The sequence below is a fragment of the Camelus dromedarius genome, chromosome 24 (assembly GCF_036321535.1).
Source record: "Camelus dromedarius isolate mCamDro1 chromosome 24, mCamDro1.pat, whole genome shotgun sequence".
NCBI classification, from domain to species: domain Eukaryota; kingdom Metazoa; phylum Chordata; class Mammalia; order Artiodactyla; family Camelidae; genus Camelus; species Camelus dromedarius.
This window is the reverse complement of record NC_087459.1, coordinates 32,791,992-32,799,296: the sequence shown is the minus strand read 5'-3', so window position 1 is coordinate 32,799,296 and position 7,305 is coordinate 32,791,992.

Genomic DNA, 7,305 nt, shown 5'->3' with positions numbered 1-7,305 from the left:
ACTTTCCTTCCTATGGCAGAGATCACAGACCAAACCAGCCCCGAGTGTGGGAGAGCCCGGCTGACCAGCAGCACATTTTCAGATAATGTGAAAAGTCAGATTGCACACAAAACGCCAAAGTCCGGCTTCTTTTACAAGAGGAAGGTCTGGAGACAGACAGCTCCCTCCTCCCCACCTTCAGATCCTGACTCAGCGCCGCTGTCCCCGCCAGGCGCCATTTCTGACTGGGCCCACAGCGCGGGTCCCCAGTGAGAGGACTGCAGCTGGAGCTTACGTTTTTGTTCACTGTCTTCCCACCAAGTCGGGGGCTCCGTGCGCGCAGGGATGTTTGTGGGTCTCAGCCACCGCCATGTGCCCAATAATTACAGCAGACGCTCCGTAAACAGCAGTCGAGGGGGGTGGGGACAGCTCAGCGGAAGGGCACGTGCTTGGCATGCACGAGGTCCCGGGTTCAATCCCCAGTGTCTCCATTAAGAAGAAATAAAAATTAATTTTAAAAAATGTTTTAAAAAACCTAATTACCTCCCTCCACCAAAAAATAAAAATAAAAATAAATAAATAGGAGTTGAGTGGGTGAATGAGTGAATGAGTGGGGGTGACCTTGCACAGGTCGGGGGGAGGCGGGCCCCGCCCCGCCCCTGGAAGAGACCCGCTTCTCTCCCCCAAACCCCTTCTTTGCTTCACTTCCTGTTTGATGATGATGTTGGGTTAAGCTGCTCAGTCAGCCCAGGAAGTGCTCTCACTGCCACGGCCATGTCCTGCGGCTCAGAGCAAGGAGGGAGCAGACGGAAGGAGGCAAGAGCTTGGCTGAGGCGAAGGGAGAGGAACCAAAGCCAGAGGAGGGGCCCGTTCTAGAAAGGCCAGACTCAGACAGGGGCTCAAGTGAAAACAGCCACCACTGGCCGGGGGCACACAGGCCCTGCGACTTCAGGAGAGAGCAGCAGGGTGGGTCCTGATCCGGCGCGTCGCCCAGTCCTCACCCGTTTACCCCCAGGACTCCTTGGGGGACCCCTGAAAATCTCAATGTTCCTTCCCTCCTGTTCACTGTCCAGATGAGGCCACGCCCCACGGGCCGGAGGTCAGCCGCTCCTTCTCCTGCCCCGGGGCATCCGAGGTGAGCCCACCTCCCCGCGCATCCCCCCCCCCAACCCCGCGCATCCTCCTGGTCAGGTCAGGTCGGGGACAGAGCCGGGCCCCCGGACCTGCCCAGGCGTCCCCGGCCCCGCACCCACTGGGGGAAGGACGGCGTAGGACTCGGCCTCGGCCCTGACCCTCAGCGCTCGCCCCCACGCTGACGAGGCTGTGTCTCTCAGACGAGACCGCTCGCAGCGACCCTCCCCGGAGCGGGCCGTGACAGTGGAGCCTGTGCATCAGACGTGACCAGTCGACTGCCCCTCACCCACGAGGGAAGGGCAGCCGAGCACCTGACCTCGGACCTGAGCAACCACCATGCGTCTCCTCACCCTGGGAGGCTGTCCCTTCAGGGCACGTGTCCCCCACACCGGGTCCCGCTCCACAAGATCCCTCCCCTTGGGGGCTGTGCCCGCAGTGCCTCTTTGCCTGTGCATGCCGGGACAGCAGGGCACGTGCCCAGATGTGACCGCACCTCCGTCTGGGCTCAGTGGCCCTCTCGGTCCCTGACTACTCAACTGGACTGCAGGGCCTAGATCGTGACCAGCCCTTCCACCCACGTTCTCTCTCTCGGGAGCAGGTTTGCTGCTCTGTTCAAGTATCTCCTTGCCAACCCTCTTCCCAGAAATGTGTAAGTCTGCACATTCATTAGCCTTATGATGAAGTGACAAGTTTACTGTAAAATTGTCCTGTCCTGTGTATTTTGGGTGGGGAGAGGCAATTAGGTTTATTTATTTATTTAGAGTAAAAGTAGATTTATTCAGAGAGATACATGCTCCATAGACGGAGTGCAGGCCATCTCGGACGGCAAGAGAAACAGCCAGCTTTACTTACTTATGTGTTTATTTTTTTAACAGCTGAACGCAGGGCTCGTGCGTGCTAAGCACGCGCTCTACCCCTGAGCCGTACCCTCCCCGTCTGTGTACTAATCTTAGAACACGAGATACAAGTTTGTTTGTGTGCCAATGCCCCTTCACTTCTTCCTCACCCCCTCCTTCTCTTGTCCTGTTTTTGTATCTCGAGGCGGAACACTCATGTGTCTGAGCGTCTGCTGAACCCCAGGGGCTCTCTAAGTCACTCTGGCACCCACGTCCGCGTCACCCTCACCCCAGCTGTGAGGCCCACGCTGCGTGCATCCTTTCTGGGGGCAGGAGACTCCCTGATGCCGTGGCACCGTTCTCTTGCTGCTGAACTGACACGCTGCCAAGCTGTCTCTAAGGATGCGTGTAAATCCACAACAGGCTTAAACCCACCAGGAAGGGCTGGGTCTGTGCAGGAAGTTCTTCCTTGTATCTAGCCCTGGTCCCTCCTGCTGCACCTTTAAGCCATTCCCTCGATTACTGGTTCAGAAAGGTTTAGGAGCCTCTCGTCACCGCGCCTTTCTTTTTGACGGTTCTTGGGGGCAGTGTGTCACAGGTGCTTGCTGGCCACAGCCTTGGGGCGGAAGCTCCCACATGGGCACAGTCTGAGCAACGGCCAGCTGTGCACTGCGGCTCAGACATCGGGTCTCTAAACGTGAGGGGTGGGGCTTCTCCACGAGGACTCCCCGTCCCTGTCGCGACGGCATGTTTCCACCATAGTGGAGGACGTGGCTGAGGGGGTCTGGGGGGCAGGCCTGGTGCTTTGAGAGGAGCAGAGGCCAGGAAAGACTCGGAAGCAAGGTCCCAAGTCAGGCAGGTGAGGTCCCACAGGGCCCAGAGGGTGGCCGGGGCACGGGCAGGACCGGAACGGGGAGAAGAGTCCACGCTGCTCTGGGACTGAGTCTGGCAGGAGGCCGAGGCCAGGGCGAGGGCACCCACCCCAGGCGGGCACCAGCCAGCCACCCTGCCTTGGGCTCTGGCTTTGCCGGAGTTCGCCTTGACCACAGACTAAAGTCTTCCCATCCCCTCCAGGATCTGCAGACGGTGGAGGCCAGCACCACAGCACGCTGCCCCCCAGCCACCCCTGCAGGCACCGGGGCGGCAGTGCCAGGAGGCCAAGAAGACCAAAGTAAAGAAGGCGGCAGCCAAGCCAGCGCACAGGCGGGGGGAGGCTGGAGACGCTGATCTCAGAGCCAGAGTCTCCCACCCAGAGGCTGGATTTCAGAGACGGGGGCTCTTGCAGCAACGCTCTGGGGGCCGCCTGCGCCAGGCCCTGCCTCCTGCAGGCCTTTACACCAGACCTGGTGGCTCCCTCGCCGACTGCCTTCAGAAGAGGGCCATCCGGAGTATCAGAGCTCTTCCCAGGGACCTCACGGGGAGCCTCAGGCCTCTTTTGAATCATTCCTGATCGTGGGCGCTCCCCCAGGGTCACCGCAGGCCACGGCTTCTGCGCTGAGAGAGCTCTCCGTGGGCTGGAACACCAGGCTGTCACCCTCCAGGTCAGGCTCAGGCTGAGGGAGCCACTGGGGACACCTGTGTGGCTGTTGGCAAGAAGTGAAGAACTTGTTCCCAGCCCCCGAGGATTAGTTGGAGTTCTCCAGAGAAAGAACCGAAAGGGTGTATGTGTGTGTATACATACACAAAACGGAGGAAAAGAGAGAGAGACCAAGATTTACTTGAAGGAGTTGGTGCACGTGATTGTGGGACCTGGTGAGTCTGCAATTGCAGAGCAGGCTGGAGACCCAGCGGGTAGTTGACAGTGCAGCCTCATGTGTGAAGGACATCCTGAGGCAGAATCCCCTCTTCCCTGGGGGACCTCAGTCTTTTTTCTCTTTCAGCCTTCACCTGATTGGATAAGGCCCACCCACATTATGGAGGGGAATCTGCTTTACTCAAAGTCCACTTACTGATTTAAAAGTGAAGCTCATCTAACAAACACCTTCTCAGCAACTTCTAGGCTGGCATTTGACCAAACATCTGGATGCCGGGGGCCTGGCTGGACTGATGCATGCAATTCACCCTCACCCCACAAGCCTTGGCCAGCCTGCAGAGTGGCACGGGCCCTCTCCCCACGAAGACGTGGGCTCGCAGAGGAGCCAGCACCGGGGAAACGGGAGCGCATCTCCTGTTCCCGTGACCCACCAGCCCCCCACTGCACTCTAGCGCCGCTCTCTGCGCCCCAGTCACGCAGAGAGGAAATGCTGGGAAGCGTCAGGAGCAGGGTGGAGCTGTCCAGGTACACGAAACAGCCATGCAGACTGGGAACCCAAAACTTGAGGTTCCATGTGCGTTAGGGCTGTATAGGCTTCCGTCATGTTTGGCATTAAGACAGGAAAAAAAAGACACCACCGTCGCGGTCAGGTGGCTGCAGTGCTTCCAAGCGGGTCTCCCTGCACAAACGCTGCTGGGGGCCGCCCTTTGCACACATCGCCTCTCTCATCACGGGGACCCACTGTCGGAGGCAGGGCTCCTTATTTCAAGCCTTAAACTGAAGCAAGGGTCCCCACACCACTGGGTAGTTGCCCCCGCGTCCGGGGCGGGGCCGACCCCTCCTGCGTCACCGCACACCACGCGCACCCACGTCTGAAACGGAGCAGACCCCGGCAGTGAGGCTGGGGTGGGGCTGGGGCGCGCGAGCGCAGGCTGACCGGTCCGGTGCCTCCGGCCGGCCGTCTCTTGGGTTTTCTCGTCACCTGCGGAGAAGGTGAGCTGACTTTGCAATTCTCACACTTCTCCTTCTCCGTCCCCTTCTTGTTTCTCACCCTGTCAATGCTCACGTGGATCATGTGGTCGGCGTCTCCCCGCTGCCTCTCACAGGAGTAGCTGACATCTCCTGGCCCAAGACATAGTTGCTTCTATCTTTCTCTGCTGCAAAGCTGGTTGTGAAAGCAGAAATAGTTGTCTTCGGCACAGGACATAACTCAATTTAAATAACTCAAATTAACTCAATAACTCAAATTAAAACGTGGAGACTGGGCCAGGCTGTGGTCAGTCCTGTGGAAACTGCAGCCTTTGTTCAGGGGCGTAGGGGTCCTGAAGGTGGGGAAAGATGGCCAGCTGGGGTCCACCCGCTTGGAGAAGCTTGGGGACTGGAAGGCGGGGGCATGAGCGTCACAGTAGGGGGAGGGAACATCTCTGGGGCAGAGCTGGTCCGTTCACAGGTCCCTCACAGCAGGTGCCCTCCGGTCAAGGAGATCGCTGGAGGGCAGTGGACCTCGGGCTCTGGAGTCCCAGATTTGGCTTCTGTTCCCAGCTCTCCCACTTACACAGCTGTGTGCCTGTGGCTGGTTGGTTAACGTCTCTGAGCTTCTGCCGCTCTCTGAATGAGGAGGAAACACGTAGCTATTTCAGAGAGCGTATGTAAAAACGTAGGTTGCTAATGTGAGAACTGGTTTTGGGGTTTTATTCTTAACTGAGGTGAAACTGACACAAGATAAAATCAACCCTTCACAGCGAACGCTTCAGTGGCATTTAGTACATTCGCGATGTTGGGCAACCACCACCTCTACCTGGTTCCAAAACATGTCGTCACCCCAAAAGGGGGCCTGGTCCATTCTGCAGCTGCTCCCCGTCCTTCTCCCACCCAGGGAGGGGAGGTCTCTGTCTCAGCTCCAGGTCCTGCGGGCCGAGACCCCTGCCCTGCTTCCTGAGCCTGAGTCCTGGCACTCACTGAACAGCCTTGCTGCTTCGTTCCAACTCCCAAGAAGGCTTCTGCAGTGTGAGATTCTGGCTCCCGGGCACCTGAACATTTATTTAATTCAAATAAACCTTCAGCAACACCCCCAGGGGCTGGGCCTGGGGAACTCACAGGGAAACTCTTTACAATTTACAACAGACTTTATCCTGGCAAAGGGTCTGAGAAGTATGGCTGCAATTAAACATTTAAAACTTTATTTCCTGTATCCCACTCTTATTTGACCAGGGAATCATTTCATCTCATCCAGAGGACGCCCAGAACCCCCTCTGCTGGCTGCCGTTTCAGGGGGAACTCTGGGAAGCGCTGACCTAGAGCAAACATTAACCGAGCGCCTCTGAACGCGGGTCCGCGGGTCCTCAGGTCCTCGGGTCCTCGGGTCCGCGGCGTAAGTGGTTTCATTTCATCTGCATGATGCACCATTTCTTCATAATCAGCAAAATCTCAGCTGGGGGAAATTACGTTTAAAAAGTTTTTCTTTAAGTGGAGGTATAATTTATATATAAGACAAAAATGCATCCTTTTGAGTGTAGTTGTAGGAATTTTGACAAATGCATATAGTCATGTAACCACCACCACCACAATCCATATAGAAGAAGGTTCCACCACCGCGATAACTCCCCATGGCCCCTGCAGCCACCCCTCCCAGAACCACAGGCTCCAGGAAACACCTGTCCCTGCGGTTCTGCCTCTTCCAGAAGGTCATCTGAATGGACTCGCACCAGATGTGCTGTTTTGAGACTGGCTTCTTTTGCTCAGCATGACACAGCGGAGTGGCTCTGTGCTGCTGTGGGCACTGGCGGCTTGCTCCTTTCACTGCTGAGTCGTACTCCCGTGCGTGGCTGTGCCCCAGTGTGTTTGTTCCCTTGCCAGTTGGAGGATTTGGGAGTTATTCCCAGTTTCTGGCAGTTATGAATAAAGCTGCTAAAAACACTTGCATACAGGTTTTGCTGCATATCTAAGCCTTCATTTCTCTAGGTCAATGCCGAGCAGTGGGTTTGCTGGGTTGTATGGTAGATTTACGTTTCACTTTTTAAGAAACTGCTAAACTGTCTTCCAAAGGAGCTGTGCCATTTTGCGTCCCCATCGGCAACGCAGGGGAGTTCCAGCTGCTCCACACCTTCACCAGCACTGGGTGTCGTCAGGGCTTAAAAACGTACTTTAACTGTCCTCATGGGTACGGAATAGGGAGTAACACTGCAAACCAGCTTGTTATGTAATTTTTGATAAATACTGTTATGGGCTAAATTGTGTTCCCCTCAACAGAAGACATCCTGGAGTCCTACCTGCCCCCGAGTACCTCGGAGTGTTGGCCTTATTTGCAGATAGGATCTTTACAGAGGAACTCAAGTTAAAATGAGGTCATTAGGGTAGGCACTAATCCAGTGTGGCTGTGTCCTTATGAAAAGGGGGAAATTTCGACACAGAGACTGATACTCAAAGAGGGAAGTTAACGTGAAGAAACACAGAGAAGACAGCCATCTACAAGGCACAGAGAGAGGTCTCAGAAGGAAGTGACCCTGGTGGCGTCTTGATCTTGGACTTCCAGCCTCCACGCTGAGAGAGATTAAATCTCTGTTGTTTAAGCCGCTCAGCCTGGGATTCTTTGTTGTGGCAGCC